This window comes from Cricetulus griseus, chromosome 3, assembly GCF_003668045.3.
Source record: "Cricetulus griseus strain 17A/GY chromosome 3, alternate assembly CriGri-PICRH-1.0, whole genome shotgun sequence".
Lineage (NCBI taxonomy): Eukaryota > Metazoa > Chordata > Mammalia > Rodentia > Cricetidae > Cricetulus > Cricetulus griseus.
In genome coordinates this window covers 252,188,701-252,209,756 of record NC_048596.1, presented here as the reverse complement: position 1 = coordinate 252,209,756, position 21,056 = coordinate 252,188,701, and the positions used below count along the sequence as shown (strand labels likewise).

At 42.7% G+C, this 21,056-nt stretch overlaps 1 long non-coding RNA gene across 3 annotated transcripts in view; it reads left to right on the top strand.

Annotated features, from left to right (window-relative positions):
- Window positions 1-21,056, top strand: part of LOC103164378 — a 127,721-nt gene that overhangs the window by 103,320 nt on the left and 3,345 nt on the right. The window contains exons 3-6 of one of the 3 annotated variants that reach the window (XR_003484103.2): window positions 14,310-14,435; window positions 15,231-15,420; window positions 18,951-19,043; window positions 20,919-21,042. This is a non-coding gene — a long non-coding RNA (uncharacterized LOC103164378). Of the gene's footprint in view, window positions 1-14,309; window positions 14,436-15,230; window positions 15,421-18,466; window positions 18,607-18,950; window positions 19,044-20,918; window positions 21,043-21,056 lie in introns of all 3 variants that reach the window. The other 2 variants (XR_003484101.2, XR_003484102.2) reach the window with 2 other exon arrangements.

Genomic DNA, 21,056 nt, shown 5'->3' with positions numbered 1-21,056 from the left:
CTCCTTGCTTACTCAGCTACCTTTCTTAAACACCCAAGACTACCTGCTCTAGGGATGGCACCACCCACAGTGGGCTGCTCTCTCCCACATCAATCATTAATCAAGAAAGTTCCCTATAGACTTGCTCAGCAGCAATCTGATGCAGACATTTTCTTTAGTGATACTCCTTTCCCAGATAACTCAACCTTGCCTTAATATGGCAAAATAATAACAACAAACAAACCGCAAATCAAAACAACAACAATAAAAAAGTCTCATGCTCTCACAATGGCTGGTTTCCCATGACCAATTTAACAGTAGACTTAATGAATACCACCTGTGCTTGGAGAGCATCCACGGACTTTTCAGGAATAGAGCCGAAAAGCAGCATTTACATGATGTGAAGGAATCATAGAAATCTGGAGCAAAAGAAACATGTGGAGAGGAGAAGAGACAAAAATTTCCTGCCTGTGCCTCTTTCAAAGGGAGGAGCAAGTGTATGAAAAGAGAGGGATGAAAAGAGTCCAGAATGGGAAAAACCTCAAAACAGCAAGCTGAGGGCAAGCTCAGCAGTTTTTTTTTTCCCATAAAACAGTAACTACAGCAATTTATAGCCACATGTCACCAGAGCTTCTATGTGTTTTGTGGGGGCAAATTTCCCTAACTCCATGAGCTTAGTGGTACATTCCTGTAACCTTAATTATTCAGGAGGCTGAGGCAAGGAATTTCACATATTCAAGACCTGTTTGTAATATAGGGTGAGATCAGGACTAGCCTGGGCAACTTTAGTGCAGAGAGAGAGAGAGAGAGAGAGAGAGAGAGAGAGAGAGAGAGAGAGAGACAGAGAGAGACAGAGAGAGACAGAGAGAGAGAAAGAGAAGGAAGGAAGGAAGGAAGAAAGAAAGAAGGAAAGAAAGAGGAGGGAGAGAAGGGAAGGAATGGGAGGGAGGAAAGAAATAAGAAAGGATGAAGAAAGAAAGGAGGGAGCGAGGAAAGGTGAAAGGAAGGGAGGAAAGAAGGAAGAAAAAGGAAGAGAAAGAAAGAAAGAAAGAAAGAAAAAGAAAGAAAGAAAGGGTAAAGAGAAAGAAAGAAAGGAAGGAAGGAAGGAAGGAAGAAAGAAAGACAAACTCAGTGTGGGTAGGTATTTCATAACAAAGTGTTTGCCAAGTTGTGTGAGGTCCTGGGTTCAATGTCAGACAGGAAAGAGGTTGAGGAAGTAAGGTGGGGGGAGCACAGGATCATACCCTTTGAGCTGAGATAAAGATGGCATAGAGTCAAAGAAGGCAAGGTGACAAGAGTTTAATGCCCCACTGCAGTGCTCTTTGTTAATAGGAACAAAACAAAACCCTACTCAGCAATCAAAGTGCTACAGAAGGTTTAGTGAGACGAGAAACACTTATTTGTCAGAACTCCCATGCTGGGAAGGACATGTTGAAGCTTGAGCAAGCCATTGAACATCTCAGAATGGCCTGAGCTTTTGGATAGAATAGTAGGTTCCACCTCCTTCTTTTCTGTGGGGGAAGAAAACCCTTTCAGGGCCTCCTATTTCTTTCCAGTTATTGTTTAAGATCATTTCTGGTTCACCAAGGCCTGCATGACCAGGTCTGTCATATCTCTTGAACGTTGCTAAGGACCAACAGGAAGACAGCCCTTCTCTCTTCAGAGCTCATTCCCACATGGCACAGAGTAATCACTATCATGGAGAGAGAACCTTACACACAGCATCACATGGAGGGCTTCACACAAATGATCCCCTTTAATCCTCATACACTTTGAGGTTGCTATTATAATGTTCCCATTTGATAGAAATAAAGGAAGGCAGAGAGCATCCATAGGGAGCGACAAACTCATAGAGTAAAACAGCGACCTTAAAAAGACTAAATGGAAGGCTCAGCCATTGGGATCACTTGCTATAATGTGGCTGTGTCATATCACCCCAAGTTTTGGGGGCTGGGAGTTTGGGCTCCACTGTGACAATGTTGAGGTTGTGAGGCCTTTAAGAGGTGGGGTGCAGAGAGATGGTGATGTCATGAGGTTTCTGCTTTAGAAAGGGATTGATGTCCACCCTATGAGAGTGTGTTGTTAGAAAGCAAGGCTAGAGTGTTTTATGGCTTCTCTACCATGTCATGATGCAGCTGAAGTGTCCTTACCAGGGCACTAGTGCCATGTTGTTTGGATCCCTCAGCCCTTAGAATTGAGTCAAGTAGAAACATTTTTCTTTACATCCTCTCCAATATCAACTACTCTGTGGTAGCTACACAAAATGGACAAGTTACAACCCTTGGGCCCACTGCCTCCCAGGTCGAGTTGCTTTTCCAACCCTTCCCTCTCCATCCAAGCCCTCCCTTTCACAGCCCAAATCTGGGAGATCTTTTATCAGTATTCCATGGCTTCTCTAACCAATTACTCTCCCTCCATTTTGGGTTGCCTTAGAAATTTATCTATAATCAATAGCCATCCAAATACATCATTTCTTGCCTGATATCATATCCCATTGTTTTTTCTACAAATTATAAGCTGCTTAGGTGAAAGCTGGCAGGTTTTAGACTCTTCTTTCCCGTAGCATCTTTGGGTTGGAGTCTGAGAGCAGACACTCATCAAGTACCTGTTGGTAGGTTGGTTTGGGTCTATATTTTGTGACTTTCTCCCATCACCTGTCACACAAGACACTGAGCTGGAGGTATGAAGATGAAGAACATTCTTTCTTTCACCGAAACCAAACCAACCAAGCATCAGTTTCTAGATGGTGTGGCCAGTGCCAAACCAAGGATTGAGAGGGAGCTCAGATGAAGAAAAGAAGGTTCACCTAAAGGTTCCCTTGAGATAGCCTAATCTGGAAGGATGAAAGGAACCCAGGACTTTCCAGAAAGAGAAGGCTGGGGTACAGCAAGCAGATATCTTACAGAATTATACCACATCTTCCTCAATTTAACTTTCAAATTAGCATACTTCAACTTCCTTTTATTATCTCCCTCTGTTTCTTGATACTGATCTCACTTAAGTGTGAGGTATGTTTACTCAAAGGTCGAACTGGTAGAGATATAGGAAGACCCAGGTACTCAATAGGGGCTCCACTAGAGTGGGATTGAATATAGGTATGTCTGGGTAGTGAGACAGTTCATTCTGACACATTCAGAAGTTCATTCTGGGGCCCAAGAGGCACACTCTTGACCTGGAGTCATGAAATTTCTTCTACCTCTGGTTACCTTCCATCAACTGATATGGGCAGAGCTTATTGTTCCTTGACTCTCTGTCCTATGCATTGCAAGGATATGGTGAGATGAACATGATAGTTGAATGCCAGGGTGACTAGGCTGTGTCACTCTTCTGTGATGCAGTAGCAAAGGAGTTTGTAGGTGATGCAACTTAAAGACTTTGTTGGGAAGTTTTGATTTCCTTTGGCATTTTGTATCCCACCTGGGTCTTTAGCCATGTTTGCTGTCAAAGGTCAAAGCTGGGATTTACTGGAAGATGACTGAGAACCCTGGGTATTGGAGCTACCCCATCACTCCCCTATACGTTTGAGACTCAGACTACCTCTGTAGCTCCTTGTATCAGAACCACCTGTCCCATTCCAGTCTCATGGTCACTTTGGAGTAATGACATCAAGGCTAATACCATCATGAAATAATTATTCACTAGAATAACCAGGGTGACACTGAAGAAGTCTCATGTAACCTGTCCTTCATATTAATGTGTATATCTGTTCATGATAGATTTGCAAAAGTGAATCACATTCTGCTATGCGACATTCACCTGTGTTTTATTTTCTCTTTCAAGATTTCTAGGTTCAAGAAGGAAGGCACACAGATAAGGGGGGTTTCATATCAAGTGAGAAGTCAGATGGTAGGTGCTGCCTGAAGGGATGCTGGCGCAGGGACTTGGAGGGGAAAAGAGTGTCACAGTCAGGGACTGTCATGGTCTCAGAGGGGATATGGATGCTGATGTCTGTTTCTCACCCTGCCCATCAGAACAACTGAGAATGAGTGTGTGTGTGTGTGTGTGTGTGTGTGTGTGTGTGTGTGTGTGTGTGTGTGTATGAACGTGATGTGTGTGGAAAGTCATGTATTCATGGGAATGTGAATCTCCGTGTGTATATCAGTATATGTAAGTGCATGAATGGGAGTATGTGTGTTTTTTTGTGACGCATGTATGAGTGTACATAAGAATATGTCTATGAATGGTGTGTTTGTTTGCATGAGTGTATGAGTGTGTATAAGCATGTGTGTGTGTTGTCAAAGATGAGGGTGAGGGTATAGAAATGGGAATGTACTGGGTAGGTGACAGTGTCTCTCTCCCTCGAGTTCTTGATTTTCCGATGGAAATCGACTATCATTCGCTGTTTCTAAAATGTTCACTCTTCTGAGACAGGGTCTGATAGTGTGGCTCAGGCTGACTTCTAAATTCTCTAACCTCCTGCCTCAGCCTCCCTAGGGCTGGCATTATAGTTGTACAGTTGCAGGCATACACCACCATGACTGGCTCTCTTTCTACCTTATATATACTGATGCTACAACTTAATGAACCCTTAGTAAGTTGAAAATATCAAAAGCCAAAAAGTTATTTACTACAGCTCCCACAGATAGCTATGACATAAAATATTACTGTTTAGGCTGCCAACCACAAATGCTTACTTAGCTGGTAGTCGGGCAAAATCATGTAACAGAAAGTCCATTTCACAGTAGGGTGCTGAGTTTTGTATTTACCAGTAAGTCCTTGAACACCGAACTGAAAGTGAGGAAAGTAGATTCAGGGGTCACGTTCACACTAATAGAAGACAGAAATGTTAAATGGAGTCACTATGTTAACGGCCATCTGTATAAGGATAAATGGACTCAGCATTAGCTTTGTTTTCATAGCTTGTAAGCAAGGAGCAGGCCCCAAAGCTTACTGCATGGGTTGACAAAATGGCTGCTGTGCCTTTTCTAGAAGACTCTTTGTTGGGGCTAGCCATTTTCCCTTATGACAATGGGGTGGCTGGGATCAAGCTTGCCAAAGGATGCTAGGAAGGTGAACTCCATGCTCGTCCCACTGGACATATGGCTTTTTGTCCTATGCAAAGTTGATCTCAGCCAAAAGACACCAGTGTTTGTCCTGAGCACTCAGCTAAGTCATAAAAAGACAATCAATGCCTAGTTAGACGTGGGGAGCTCCCTCATTCCAGGGACTGCAAACCTGTGCTTATCATTTAAAAATTCCTTCTAGTTAAACTCACTGTGGAACTCTTTATTGCTTGATCTATTTACAGCCATAGTTTCTATGGAGGCCCTGATTATTTTCAAAGAAATGCACCCTGCATATTTGCCTAATGGGCCAGACAATGACTAAGAAGCAAACTACATAAAGATTATTACATGGACTTAGCGTGTGTTCAAGTCTTATGACTCATGGGCAAGTTGTTTGTGTTGCATTTATGGGCAGAGGTACTATAAGAAAACATTTTGTAGAGCAGGGATTGTGCAAGAATGCCAGTCGAGAAGAACTTTTGCCAAGTGTCTGGCCAGAGCCCCACCGAGGGCCGTTGGAGTCGGTTGTAAGCCGAGTTTTCTGAGCTGCCTCCTGGCAACCTCACCTATCAGGAGAGATAATGCCTGAGAGAAGCCACTACCTCAAAGTGCTGCCTCTCACGAAGCACCTTCCACCCCAGTGGATAAGAAGTGGCGACAGTTATGGTGGCTGAGAGGCCAGGCCAGGAAGAACACAGGCTTGGAGATGTTGAGGTGGCAGTATATAAGAAGTGTCCATACCATCCATGGGGAATTAGAAAGCAATAGCAAATGTAACAGTTTTCTTTTTTAATTTACTTTTCATTTTGGGAGAGAATCTCACTGTGTAGTTCAGGCTGACCTTGAAATGGTAATCCTTCTTCCTTGGTCAGGGATTTCAGTGACACTGTCATGTATGACCAAATTGTTAAACATTAAATTAAGTGTGTGTGTGTGTGTGTGTGTGTGTGTGTGTGTGTGTGTGTGTGTGTGTGTGTGTGTATGGCCACTCATGCATGCACACATGTGGAGATAAGAGGACAAGTTGTGGGAGTTCTCTCTTTTTACCATGTGGGTCCTGGAGATCCAATTCAGGTAGTCAGACTCAGGAGCAAATGCCTTTACCTGCTGAGCATGATTTGACAGCACATAGTTCCTTGGAGTAGAATTCAATACGTATACCTGATTGTGAATGTCAGCTCTCTATCTTGTGCACCAGAGCACTGGTGCTCCCACCCCCACCCCAGTCTCTGACCACCACAGTCTACTTTCTGTCTCTATGGATTTGGTAGTTTTAGGTACTTCGTAAGAGTCTAATCAGGCAAACTTTTAAAATTTTTGTGCCTGGTTTATGTCACTTAGCATAATGTCCTCAAAGTTCATCCATGTTATAGCATAGGTCTGAGCTTCCTTCCTAATTATTATTTTTCTTTTGTATACCAAGAGTGAAATTAGCATTTTCTAAGGCAGTTAGTTTTATCTCTTGTTTTCCCTTTCCCTTTTTAAAGACAGGGTCTTGCTGTGTAAACCAGTAAACCAGGATGGCTTCCAATTGGAAAGCCTTCTGCCTCATTCTCAAGTGCTAGGATTACAGGCATGGACTGCCATGGCCTCTGTTCAACTTCAGTTTTATATAAGAAAAACACTCCCAGAATTTTGTAAAATTGGCAAGTACTCTAATGGCGGCCCCTTCAGGCTCTAACTCATTTGTCTCCCTGACTGTAATCTCTCCACCTCAGGGAGGGGCTGGAATTGCACTCACTCTAATAATAGTGCTCCAGGCAGCTCACAAGTATTGGTGGATAGGCCCTGTGACACAAATTTGGAAGTGTTGATAACTTCAAGGTTCAATCACTGCCCCCACCTCCAAGAATGGTTTCTCAGGCCTCTCATTTTGGGACTCTTTTCCCCTGATCACTCTTTAGCAATTTTCTGTGGGTACTGCCCCTATGTCAGGCTTGGTGGCAAGTATGGGGATCACAGTGCTCCAGCCATTGTGTTGAGCAACACTGCATGACATATATATTTTGTGGTGTGCTCACTATTGGAAGACTACAACTAACAGCTCTATGGTGTTGCAATTATAATGTCATTCATGCCAAGCACTCTACATGCATCGTTTCTGACTCTCTACCATTCTGAGGGGTGGAAGTGCTGTGGCCAAGAGACTAGGACCCAGAACACTCGAACAGCTAAGCCCAAGAACTTCACAGTAGGGACCAACACTTCAGTAGGAAGTCAAATTCCTAAGTTTCCCCAATTTGTTTCCCTATCTCTGTCCTGGAAAAACACGTATCTTTGATTAAAGAAAGTGAATGTTGTTAGTGCTGACAGCATTGACTAATCCCTCAACTTCTTAGAGTTTGAGTCTTTAAGCTGTGAGGAATGGGTTAAAGTCTGGGCATATGTACGTTGTTAGATTAAATAACCTATGTAGTTCTGCTTTGAAAAGTACACAGTATATGTAGTGCTGTCTGCATTCATTCCAAACATCAACTATTGTTTTCTAGAACACAGAAAGACCTAACTGTTTTTGACTCAGCTAGATTCAATGTATGTAGCTGACATTTTATCTCTTTGGGAACAACCATACTCACACATATTCCACAGTTACCAAAAGGGACAGAGTTGCTTTCAGATTCCACTAGTGGCATCTCCCTTGTAGCCATCTCCCAAAGTGGCCCTAGTCCTCATAATTATGTGTTTGGGGATTTGATAAAGGACAGCAGCACCTGGAGGCACATTTATCATTATCTCTGTGGTGCTGGTGATGATCCCACCTATGACCTAAGGAGTGATGGCAAAAATTATATTTATGCAACACTGAAACTATGTAAAAGGAGCCCCTTGGGTCAAAGCACAGATTAGAGACCTGTTTGGAATGATTTTAGATGGCATTCCGATCATGGCAGTTTGTGTCTCAACACACAGCCAGGTGTCACACCACTGTTGTGGAGAAAGGGATGCTGACAAGGCCACATCCATTGCCCGAGAGAGCAGGACCCACTCTCTGGATGGACTGGGATGAACAGAATGGGGTTGTTACTGTGCTGAGGTCCATTTGCCATGAGTTTGTTCCATGGTCAAAGGACCCCTAGAGACCCCAAACAATGCTTCCTGCTTAAGACTAGGACCTGATTTCAAGAAGCAAGTGAGGCCTTCAGAGACTTCCTGGGAGGATAGAGGGGATGAATTGGGCAGCAGCTTGGAGCACTCCCTCTCCTTCCTCTCTTCTCCACAGGGCCTGGGGATGGGGAAGTGCTGCTACTTTGCTCCTGGGAAGCATACCACTCAAGCTCTGGGGGAGCTGGAGCCCTAAGACTTCGTGGTCCCCATATATTTATGAACAACCCCACCCTCGAGTTCTTTGGTGTTCTTCAAACTCTTATGTGGCAGAGTTGACAAGCTGGGCAGGGCCTGTCAGCCCATATTTGCCTGAGGCAGGGCAGTAGGGCACATGCTCAACTCTAGGTTCCCAGGGACAAGTCATGTTAAAGCAAATTCAGTTTCTTTGAACATGGTCATCAGACTGGTAGGTCAAGGAAATGCCACACCCATGGTGGGTTCAGCAAGGTGTGTGGCACAGTTTCTTGTGACTATATACTTGTGTACAAAATGGAGTGAAGGTGTGTGGGCTAGAGGTCAGGGTAGGTCTTTATACTTCTCTCTCTCTCTCTCTCTCTCTCTCTCTCTCTCTCTGTGTGTGTGTGTGTGTGTGTGTGTGTTTCATTTTGTTTTTTAAGACAGGGTTTCATTGTGCTGGAACTTACTCTGTAGACCAGGCTGACCTCAAACTCACAGAGATCCACCTGCCACTATCTCCTGAGTTCTGAGATTAAAGATAGGTGCCACCATCATCTGGCTAGTTTGTACTTTTCTAATGGGTTCAGTGGACATGTCCAACAGGGGCAGGTCAACATGAAGGTCAGTAACTTGAGGGAGATTACTGTTGCTGTGACAGGAGACTTAACACTGTCCTGCTCAGTGACAAATTGCACTGGAGGAACTGTCAAGATCAATATTTAAAGGACCCCACCGTCTGAAAGAGGAGGAAAGCCTACATCAAAACATTCGTGTTCTGTGCTAGTGATGGAACGCAGGGCTTTGTGTATGTTAAACACTCACTCTGCCACTGAGCTACACACACACACACACACACACACACACACACACACACACACACACACACAATTTTGTTGTTCTGGGTTGGAACGCAGGGCCTTGTGCATAATAGCAAGTATGCTATTACTGACCTAAACACACAACCCTTTCTTATTGTATGTTTTTAAAGTTTATAATCTCTCTTTCTCTCTCTCTCTCTCTCTCTCTCTGTCTCTCTCTCTCTCTCTCTCTCTCTCTCTCTCTCTCTCTGTGTGTGGTATGTAAAGAATATTCTCAAAAAATGTCTAGCATATAGTGTTAATACCTATATTCCTGGTGTTGTTTTAGAATGGAATTTTACAAACTAAACAGACTCTCTTTATTGTGCTCAAAAAACCCAAGAATGGAAGGTGCCTTAGAAGCAGCAAGCATGAAAATAACCTAGGGCATAGTGGAAGGTGGCTCTCATGTGTTTGTTCAATCCATCTTTGATGACATGGAGGAATGTGTCCTATGATCCCGAGTGGCTTCTTTTTCTGAGCTAACCTGGCACTTTTAGGATAAAGTAGTTCTTGTTCATGGTTTTGTTTTCTATGGTTTCAGTTCCTTGATGTCACCCAAAGTCTGAAAATAATAAATGGAAAATTATGCATTTTGGGAGAAATAAAGATCATATTCAGGTATCTTTCATTGTAACCTTTTGTTATGTTTCATTAATATCTTACTGTGCCTAATTTATGAGTTATACTTTACCAGAGAAGAAAGCTTAGTGAATGCAGAGTTTTATACTAGCCAGAGATTAAGACATCCACTGAGGGTCCTAGACTGCATCCCCTGAGGATGCTGGGGTAGATTGTACTGATGTTGAGTTTTGGACATCTCATTTAAGAATACACTGACACAGGGCTGAAGTTTCAAAGAGGTCTGATGTGAAGTTTTGAGGAGACGGACTGAGAAACTATGGGACACTGAGTTCTTTGATTACCGGGCACATGGACAAGGGGACACTTGTGATCTAGGTTCTGACATCCAAAGTAGTACTGTGGTAGAAACGAAGAATGTGGGCAGCATCCAGAGATGTTCTAAGGCAAATGGGTATCAGTATGTGTGTGTGGCGTGTCTTATCTTCCAGGAACGCAGGTGCAGCACAGTGGTCTGTGTGTGGCTTAGGTATGACAGCAGGACTACATTCACTGCAGGCTGGTTAGATCAAGCCATGCCACAGAGATCTGGTGTTCTGAATCTATAAGGAGCCAGGAAACTGGGGATAATACCTTGGTTTCAACACAAGATACATGAGCTACCCTGAGTGAACATTGCCATTCCTTGGAGCTCATCTACTTCTGATACTTTGAGAGTTGGACAGATTTCCTGCAAGGTTTTGTTAATTCGTACATCCTGCTACCACTGACATTGAGATGTCTGCAGAATACTGATCTTCTTTCATGAGACCAGGACCAGGGCTTAGGAAGTGGCTGTGTTAATAAGGGTACGTGTGGTGTCTGTAGCAATTACTTTTGCAATACCTGCCCCAAACAACTTAAGGAGGGAAAAATTTATTTTGGCTCTTGATTTCAAAAAGTTTCATTCATGCATGCTGGGGAAGGTATGGTGTCAGGAGCATGTGATAAAGACTGTTTACATCATGCTGGACCAGCAAGTCAAGAAAAGGATTGTTGATGCTTGACCAGCTTTCTCCTTTCTCCCCCTTTATTCAGTTTGGGTTCTTTCATGGGATGGCATCACCCATATTCAAAGTGGTATTCCTGCTTTCAGTGAATGGAAACTCTCTTACAGACCTGCCCAGAAAGTGCCTCAACCCCTGAGGTGGTTCCACAACCCGTCGAATTGATCATCACAGGATCCTCATGTTTTCTAAATCTAGCCCCATTTTATCTGGATTGCTTTGTTCTATATTTTGATATTGACTGCATCTGACCATGAGAAAAGCCATATTACCTTTTGGTAAGGCTTGTGTTTGCAGGGAGGAGGGAGGGAAACAATTTCAGGGAATTTTAAGCAGTCATTTGGTGTTTAATTTTTCTCCCTTCTTGTTCTCCCACCCGAGAAGGTTGCAACTGTCCTTTCTTGGACTGCAGTTTTGACTATATCAAGCAGATTGCTTGACTCTCTAGATAAAAATTCAGCCCATCCCTTATGATGACTGCTTTTGTACCCCCAATAGAGGGCTCCATGGCAAGAGACCTGGCCAGTCTGTCTGTTGGAGCACTACCCTAAAGGTGGTACTAAATTGGGTCATAAGTGGGAGTTTAGAAAAAGTAACAAATTCCAATAACTGGGTTATTTAAAGTAGAATAGGGACCAAAGAATAGCACGAGCAGGAATGTGGAGGGTCCTCTAGGGGTGGGCAAGGGTGCCTGTGAGTGCTGAGTGTGGTCGTGGTAGTTTTTGTGAGTCCCCACATAGGGTTGGGCTGACTGTATCTTCCTAGAAATGTTGAGTTAGATTCAGTTCTTGATGCTGAGCTATGATATGAATGATGTGATCAGGCTCTGCCCAACTCCACAGAGCCTCCATCAGTGTCCTCTGCCTGTCTGCTTCTTCCTAAGAACAGCAATAATATGGAACACAGGCATAAAGAAAGTTTTTTTCCACCAAACACCTCACAGGTTACTTGATAGGTCTGCCTTTTGGATGAAATGCAAACATACTACATTTGGCAAAGCTGCTGACAGGACTGAAACTTCTCTTACTTTAGAAGAAGACAAATGTAAGTACTTATTTTGGATGCTGGCCTCAGTACCAAGGACAATGAAAGATACTTTAAAGAGATACTTCCGCGTTAGGGAAGAGGAGGGTTTGCATCACATAGACTTGCATTCTTTCTCTGTGAACATGCCTCTCTCCTGGTTCTAAATGCTCCATGAAAGCATCCTTTGAGACTCTCATCCACACTGAAGAGACAATTTGAGATGACAACAGCTTTCCACAGCTTGGAGGGATGCTGCTGAGGAGTTCGCAAAGAAAGCCATAGCTTCAACTCAGCTTGAAGCATGGCTCTGAGAGGTTCACATATGGTGCCTCAACTGTTAGCACTTTTTCTGTTTTGTGATTCATCTTTAGACTGGAAAAATAACTCTTCTTCCTACAGTATCTGTGACTGGCAACTCTTTGAAGGACCCGGATGTGTGAACTTCTTAGGAAAATGGAGTGTATCTGAAAAGAGGAGGCTGTGCTACTTGCTTTCATTGTTTTCAGCAGCATTTACTATGTCTCTGTAGCTGAAGTGTATGCAGGGCTCGGTATTCTCAAATGTACCAATCATGGGTGCAGATTTGGCTCAGTCAGAATTGCCTGAATGTTTCCAAAGGCGATACTGGCCAGAAATCTCCAGGAACAACAACAACAAAAACCAAAGAAACAAACAACAAAAAAAAAACAAAACAGAGTTGGGACATCAGAATAAGCCTTTTGAAAACTAGTCATCGATTCTCCACAGCATTGAAGCATATGCATGGATATGTACAGGGATCGACACAAAAAAGGACAGAGGAGTATGCTCACAATGGATAATGATAGACTGTCTCTCTTGTGACTATTTGTGTATATACAATGGCAGCACAATGAAAATTCATGGGACAAGTTGTGCTATAATTGATTGCTGTGAATCTCATGGACCGAACAGTGGTCACACTATGGAGATGAGTCACTAGATATCCTATCTTCACTCTGAGATCATACTTCCTTCCTTTAAACTTTTTACTGATAGAAAGTGCCTTACTGGGTCACGTGAAGGTGACGTGTTCTCTTGTCTCACATACTATGATGCACTACGCTTCATGTCAGCTGGCATTGCTAGTCTCAGCAGTGAATGGACTTTGGTGCAGCGTGTTCTGAGAACAAGCATGTTGTTGTCTCCATGTGGCACTGTTGCACAGATGAGAGGAAAATTGCTATTTTCCGGGAATCTTTCCAGAAGCAAAAGTACTCTGCCCTGCAAAATGCAACCAGGGGGATTTTGTTACTACAAAGAGGTGGCAGGGACTTAGGGTGATGCCAAAGTTTAGCCACGCACATCTTTAGAGGCTGAAGGACATGGGGAAGATGAAGCTCAGGGAAAGCGGCAGGATGCCCTAGCTGTAGTCAGGTTCTCTGGGTGGAGAGACCCCAAGGGAGAGAAGGGAATTCCGTGACCCTCAAGGCTTACATCATGTCATGAGTGAGTCCCCACGGAGCACCTCTTTTCTGCCCCCTCTCTAGTATCACGATAGAAGTCCCTAGAAAGAATTCTATCATTGAACAGCAGTGTGATTTCCAGCCTGGGTCTGGAACCCTATATTAGCTACTTTTCTGTTGCTGTGATAAAACACCATGACCAAGGATCCTTGTAGAAGGGATAATTTATGTTGTGGTCCCAGAAGGATAAGAGTCCATTGTGGCTGGGAGGTATAGCAGCAAGTGACAGGGATGGTGGCAGAATCAGGAGGCTGAGAGCTTGCACATTGAAACATGAGAACCCAGAAGAGAGTGAGCTAGAAGTGGGGTGAGGCTTTAAGCTCTCAAAACTTCACCCCCATCCCATGACACACTTTCTCCAGCTTGCCTGCATCTCCCAATGGCCTCTCCCGACAGTGCTATCAACTGGGGAACAAGTGTTCAAATGCCTGAACCTTTGGGAGACATTTCTCGTTCAAACCACCGCACAATGTGAGAACAGTCCCTGTGCATAGGGCTCCTCTGGGTGTTAGGGGCATGAGCATAGCGATAAGTGAGCAGTGATGACCCACAGGGGACACGGCTCTCGGGATCCTTCCAAACATCCTCCCATCCCTTACTTCATTAAAAATTAGCTTATTTTTATGTGTGTATATATTTCAACTACATGCATGTCTGTGTACCACGTGCATACCTGGTTCCAGTAGAGGCCAGAAGGTGTCAGAGTTACAGACAGTTGTGAGCTGCCATTTGGGTTCTGGGACTAGCGTTATAGACAGTTGTTAGCTGCAATGTGGGTGCTGAGAATTGAACCCAGGTCCTTTGGAAGATCAGCCAGTGCTCTTGACTGCTGAGATATCACTCCAGCCTCTGTGTATTCCTTACTTTAAATGCTCATTAAGACAATTACTAGAGAAGTGAATAATTGGCTAGGCTTATAGTAACAAAATAAAGATATTAATTCCCTCTTCATGGTTCTGGAAGCTGAAGTCCAAGATTAGTCATGGGTAGGGTTGTTTTTTGTTTGTTTGTTTTTGTTTTTTCTGAGACCTTGTCTCTTACTTTCAGATACCATCCTGAGATAGCTTTTTACATGGTCTATATGTATGGATGTCCTAAGGAACTCTTGTGAGGACACCAGTCACATTGGATCAGGATTGTCCCTAATCACTTCATTTAACATGAATAAACTTGGTAAGGACTCTCTGACTTCAAACACTATTATGTTCTATGGTACTGAGGTTTGGGGCTTCAGAGAGTTTTAGGGAAGAGGCACCTTTCAGTCTACAACAGTAAGGATAATCTTTACCTATGGATCTGATATGTGGTTAATAGCTTCCCTGACTGGCCTTCAAGCCCTCTACCATCTCTGTACCCCAGCTTCCCTGTGCCAACCCAGCTGCCAAGTCAGGGCACTGGATAGAGAGGAAACAGTAGACAACATGGCTTGGTTTTTAGTAAAAGAATGCTCCAGAACACCCCAGGTGTAATACAGCTCTTTACATGATCCAAACCTGGTTTCTTCTCTCCCTTTGTGATTAATCTTCCAATAGAAACGGTGAGCATTCAAGAGAATGGGAAAGAAAAACTCGAGGGAGAGCTGGGTATGGTATATACTGTTGAACAGATTAGATCTGAGGGGAGAGGCGAGCAGAGCCATCTTAAAGCTGGAAGAAACCTTTTCACATAGAGATGCACACGTAAGATGATCATAATTTCTGCGTCAGGAAAGAACTGTGTGATTGGATGGTGGAATCTTCTACCTTCTGCCTTGAATGGTCATGGTCAGTGTGTGTGTGTGTGTGTGTGTGTGTGTGTGTGTGTGTGTGTGTGTGTGAAGTGAACATGAAGTGAAGGAGAAGCGTGGACACAGGCTCCCACAGCAAATAATCTCAACCACAAAAATGTCAAGCTACATACTGTCCAGTACAAACCAAACCATCAGTGATGCAAAGATGAATGACAACTGAGTTCTGTCTTTCCAAACAGTGGTGGAGACAAGTTGGCTGAGCTGCCTAATTTGCACGTGGGAAACATGAGTCTGGATGGTTCAAAGTCAGATCCATACTTGGAATTTGTGGGAGAAGTGGAAACAGAAGCTGTGCCCATCTGCTCCTAGCCAATACTGTCCTGTCCTGGAGGAGTATCCTTAGTTGTGCCATCCTGTCTCTCAGAAATGGTAAGTTTACTGTTTAAAAATTGGGCACTTTACTTACTAAGTAGGTGTCAATTACAGATATTTTGTTGCTGTTTTCCTGTTTGTTTTGTTTTTGTTCTTTTCTAAAGAGAAAGAGAGGGAGTAAGGTTGGGTCAGTGGGGGAGGATCTGGGAGGAGTTGAGGGAGGTAAAAGTGTGGTCAGAATATATATGAAAAGTTTTTAATTAAAAGAAGAAAAATAGGCACTTTAAATTAAGTAATAGAATAAAAAGCAAACAGATTTTGAAGTGATCTTTAAAAATTAGGCAGTTTCAGAATCCTTAATTACCCATTCAGCCACTGGATGAGTTTTTAGGAGTGGAAGGCTATGGTGTGTCTGCAATGTGATGCTTATTTGAAGATGTCCCCGTCACCTCAATTATGGTTTCTTTTTATCCCTCCTTTATTTCATCCTCCAATGCAAGCAAGTAGCGAAGGATTTTTTTTCTCTCTCTACTATTGGTGAACCTTCAAGAAAATGTATGTTTAAAGGTTCAGGACCAACTTGAGTGTGGAGGCTCACTTAGGTGGCTGAGGCAGGAGAATCACTAAAAGTTAGAGGTCTGCCTAGGCTTCAGAGTGAGATACTGTCTAAAAAAAGAAGACAAACAAAAGGGGGCCAGTTTTGTGTTTAAGGTACAAACAAACTAACTCAAGTGACATCTTTGCCTAGGAGCCACCTAACTATGCTGGTGTCTTTTTTGTTCAAAGTTCCTGTTTTTCATTTTCTGTTAGCATAATGTTTTCTAAACAAGACAGGGGTATGGGAATCCAGTTAGTGGGCTTCAATATCCAGCACTGGCACAAAAAATTTATTTTAATCTCATTTCTTTAATAGAAGAATTAAAGTAAAACCCCATGCTTCATCAATAGCAAACATTCTACTGACAGTCAATGAAAAGAAAATCTATTCATCCTCAAAATTTCACTAACAGATTACTTAAGAAGCCAGAATTTCCAGTTCGGCATGGGGTTTCCCGTAGATTACATCCAGACGCTACCTCTGTGCACTATGTAAACAGCAAACGATAAGGAAGAGAAACAGTTCCTTTTTCCTCGTTGAGCAACCCCACAACGCAGAAGTGATCATTTTTGTTCAGAAAGAAAATAAGAGAAAGCAGCATTTTCTCAGGGATGATTGTGAGTGTGGCCCAAGGCCCCTTTGCATTCCAACTTGGGTTTCCATGTCTCAGCTCTATCTGGTCACTGCTTTGGTGGCAGCTGTCTACCAGGTCACCCTACTGTGGAGGCCAGGGAACTTGACTGCACATGGAAACCTTTTGGCGGACCGCAAGTTTCTGCAGGCCACACCCAGGGAGGCAGCGGGAGCTGATGAACAGGAGACAAGACCAAACGCTATAATAACACAATGCAGTGTGTAATTAAGCAATTCCTGTGATCTCAGACCAAGGGTGTTTGTTATTGTTTTGACCTTCTTCACCCATGTGTCAGCTGGCAGCCTGGCCAGAGCTGTCCTACAGCTGAATCTACACAAACAACTCCCTGTTACCCTTAGCTCACCTTCCTGGTACAGAGCCAGGAGCTTGGCTGCTCCCCTTGAATCACAAGATCCCAGATCCAGCACCTGCTTTCCTTGTAGCATCACGAGGAATGCCAGACCTGTGTAGTAAGAGGGGGGCTTATGTGGATGCAGGGGAAGATCCTGGGAGGATTGTAAAGACCTTTGGGCTGGAAAGTCAGAATGGAGTGCTCTTTCTTGGTATGGTGAGTTTCCCGGGTCTGCCACTTCATACACAGAGACTTAGAACAAGGGGTGTAGGTCCTACTGCCACTGCAGAGTTGAGCATGGGGCGCCAACCCCGTGGTGGACCCCGTGATTCACACCTTAGCTCTACCACTTGATTGCTATGTGACCTCACCTGTTCACATTTCTTGACCTCCCTGAGCCTTCATTTCCAGGCATGCTGTGAAGGAATTGACTCAACAGGAGAGTGCAGGCTTAAATAGCGTTCCTCGTACAGCCTCCTTCTGATGACTCTGGGCTTCAGTTTCTGCAAGATAAATAACTGAACTATGGTTTGCATGTAACAGACTTCACTCTACAGACTAGTTTGAAAATGGGGTCCTGGCTGCTGCTTTGTATACAGAAAGACAGAGCTGTGCACCCCAGAGGTGTCCAGCACATAGGGAATTAGAATTCAGGGGACCTTGGTACTGATACTTTGTTCACAGTATTTGAGCCTGGATAGGCTGAGCTACTGGGAACTCTGGGGGAATTTGTTCAGGTCTGGAGGACACTCCCTATGTGTCCTTGTGAAGGGAGGGGAAATGGTTCTAGGACTCCAGTGGACACCAAATGCTGGGATGCTCATGTCCCTTCTGGAAAATGACATGATTTGGAGAACTCACACACCTGCCTACCTAACATCTCACTCACTACTGGATCAGTGAAAATCGAAGGGATGACATTTTACCTGCACTGCACAGGTGGCAGGCAGAGAAAGACTGAGTGCGGTTTCTTCCCTTGAGTGGTTTTGATCCGGGGTTGGTTGGAGCCTTGGATATGTTTGGAACTTAAGATGTGGAGGGCTGACTGTGTTCTTACTGTTGCCACCTGCTAACTTTTTTGGTGTTTGGGAGGTAACAAAGCATTACCATTCAGGGCTCTGGGTTTGTATCTGGCTTTGCTCAATATTTGTAGTCTGACCTTATGTGAGCCAGTCTGTCTTGGTTTCCTGGTCTATAAAATGGAGAAAAGTGACAGAGTGACAAAGCTCTTGTAGATGAAAGGGTCATTACAGTTGTTCGGTGACAACACAAGTCATTCCCATGGGGCATCAAATCAGGCCCCACTAATCTCACCAGTCCACACAGGGCTTGGCAGCTGTGTGTTAGCTTCTGACAGAACACAGGCCATTCTGTACAGGGTGGAGCTCTGCTCTTCATTCTGAGGGACAAGAACTATATCAGGCATTGGAGACCAGAGCAGCTATTATTTATGGGATGTAGAGAACCATCAGGTTCCTTAGTGCCCGAGATGCATACACTTTTTGTATTTTTTTTCCAGTGGTGGGGTCTGCATCCAGGATTTTGGACATGCTAGGCAATTTCTCTACCATTGAGTTACATCCTAAACTAAAGAGATCTCTTTAAAGGAAAGAACATGAAGCTATAGTGCTGAGGGCAGGAACAATTGCCATTTCTCAGGTAAGGAGGCAGTTCCTCACAGGGCCACATGTAACACAGTTTGAGATTTGAACCCCCTGCAAGTCTAGTGCCCAGATCTGGACCTCAGACCACTGTTTTTTCCTCATTAAAAAGACATCACACTTTTGGAGTTATACTACATGTTGCTACCTGGCCCACGCACATTAGTTTCCTAGTCTGTGAGTAAAGCAACTCCTCCATGAGGCCTGGCATCATGGTTTCTCAGCTTTGAGGTGGTACAATAACTGTGGGCAGCCAACACATCCTGCACTATGAACTTTGAATTCAGAAATTCTTTTCTCAGGATGATGAGAGGCAACTCTGACCTGTCTCATTCCATGCAGGTGGTGGCAGTGGCTGAGGCTCTTGGACATGTGATGAAGCCACAGAAACCACAGTGCTGCTGAGCAAAGATAATGCTTACAACTTAGCCCCTGGTGAGGCTACCAGGACACAGCACAGGGTCCCCATCTCCCATATCAATGTTTGCAATCTCACCTCTTGGCCTGGAAAGACTCTAGTCCTTCCCTGCAGCTTCCCACTGCTGGTGATCACAGGTTCTCCTATCACACAGGGATCGTGTTAATACTTGTTTATCACAGGGTACTGTTGTGAAAGGCCCGAGAAAGCACACAGAGCCCCTAAAACTGCCCTCATTATTAGGCTTAAATCCACCCCACTAGACGGTCCCACCCTTGAGTGACGTTTGTTCTTCTAAAGAATGTGCAACAACCACTGCTTACAGGATAGAACATTATGTCCACTAGGCTTTTAATATAATTCAACAATTAAAAAAGTATTTTTACAGTACTAGAGATGGAACCAAAGGCTTCCTAAGTGCCAGCATCTTTGTAGCTTTGCATGGTTCCTCTTTTTCTTCATCACTTATGCTTTGCAAAGGAAATGCTGTTGCTTTTCTGCCTCTGGTTCATTTATTGGACCAACTCACTGAAAAGTGCTTAAATCATTGTTTACTTTTTTTATGGTTAACTTATATTTATGATAACCTAAGTTTTGAAGGTTATTTCAATTGTTATAATTTTATCTTAGTGAAAATTGGCATATTTTAAAATTACATATGACCAATTATTGAGTCTTAGCTGTTATTTATGTGATCTGAGCCCCAACCCTTGGGAGATATATACTTCACAACTTCTCACTCCAATAATGTGTCTTACTTTTTCATTTTCTGAAGTATGTCTTTTGATGGAGAGAAGCCTTACATTTTAATAAAATCTAGTTTTAAAATAATTTAATATTTTTCTATGAAAAATTTTTGCTCAAGTCACATGAATACTCCTACAACTTTTCTTTTGAAAATTTTGTTGTTTTAGCTTTTACATTACCCAAATTAATTATATGGGTATGTGAGAAAGAGGTTGAATACAATTCCATCGGCAATGTGACCAGTTATCACTATAATTCTTCATTGGATTGCATTGATATGTTTAGGAAAAAATGAAAACCATTTTCTGTCTTATCTCCCTATGCCACCCATATACTCTGGATTGCTATTCAACTTGAAATTTGATTTTATAAAGCTTCCCATTTCTTTAGATGATTTGCTATTTTAGGTCCTTTGAACTCCTGGAGAAATTTTAGAATAATCTATTAATTTCTATAAAATCCTTTTGGAATTATAAATCTATAACTCTTATGATATTGAGTCTTCCAATCCATGAAAATGGTATATGTTTCTTCATTTATAGTTTTCAGTATAGTAATCATGTACCATTTTGAGTGCAAAGTAATATTTATTTTATGTTGGTTGATGTCAATGTCAATTACTTTGAATAATTTTCCAACTGGTTATCAAGTATTAAAATTATACCAGAAATTTGCAAGTTGATCTTGTATGTTGAGATATTGATAAATTTTCTTGAGAGTGTCAGTGGTTATTTAAATAAATCATAAATAGTAAATCATGATATCATCTGTAGATAGTTCCCTTGCTCCTTTCCAGTCTTCATGTCTTTTTTTGTTTGTTTGTTTCTTTTTTTAATCTTAACGCAACAGCAAGGACTTCTAGTAAGATATTTCAGTGTGATGATGAGGGTAACTTCCTTGAATTCTCCAAATTAGGACAGAAAGAAAAGCATCCAATATTTTACTTAATTTTATTTATAGATTCTCTTTATAAGTTGTGGGAAATTCCCTTCCATTCCCAGTTTTCTAAGAGAATTTAAAAAGATTAATGCCTGTTAAATTTTTCTACATAAATTTATATGGTCCTATATTTTAGTTGCAATTTGTTTAACTGCCTGGCTTTTGAGATAGATATTTCTAAATATTTTATCTTCTTTTATTTTCAGAATACAACTCTGAATTGAGAAGAAATTGAGAGTTCAGTGAATTTTGAAGAACAAATCAAATCTGAACTAAACAGAGACAAACTGAAGAAAGCTCATCAAAAACCAATTATTTGAGCCTTGTTGAGTAGGTAACATTTA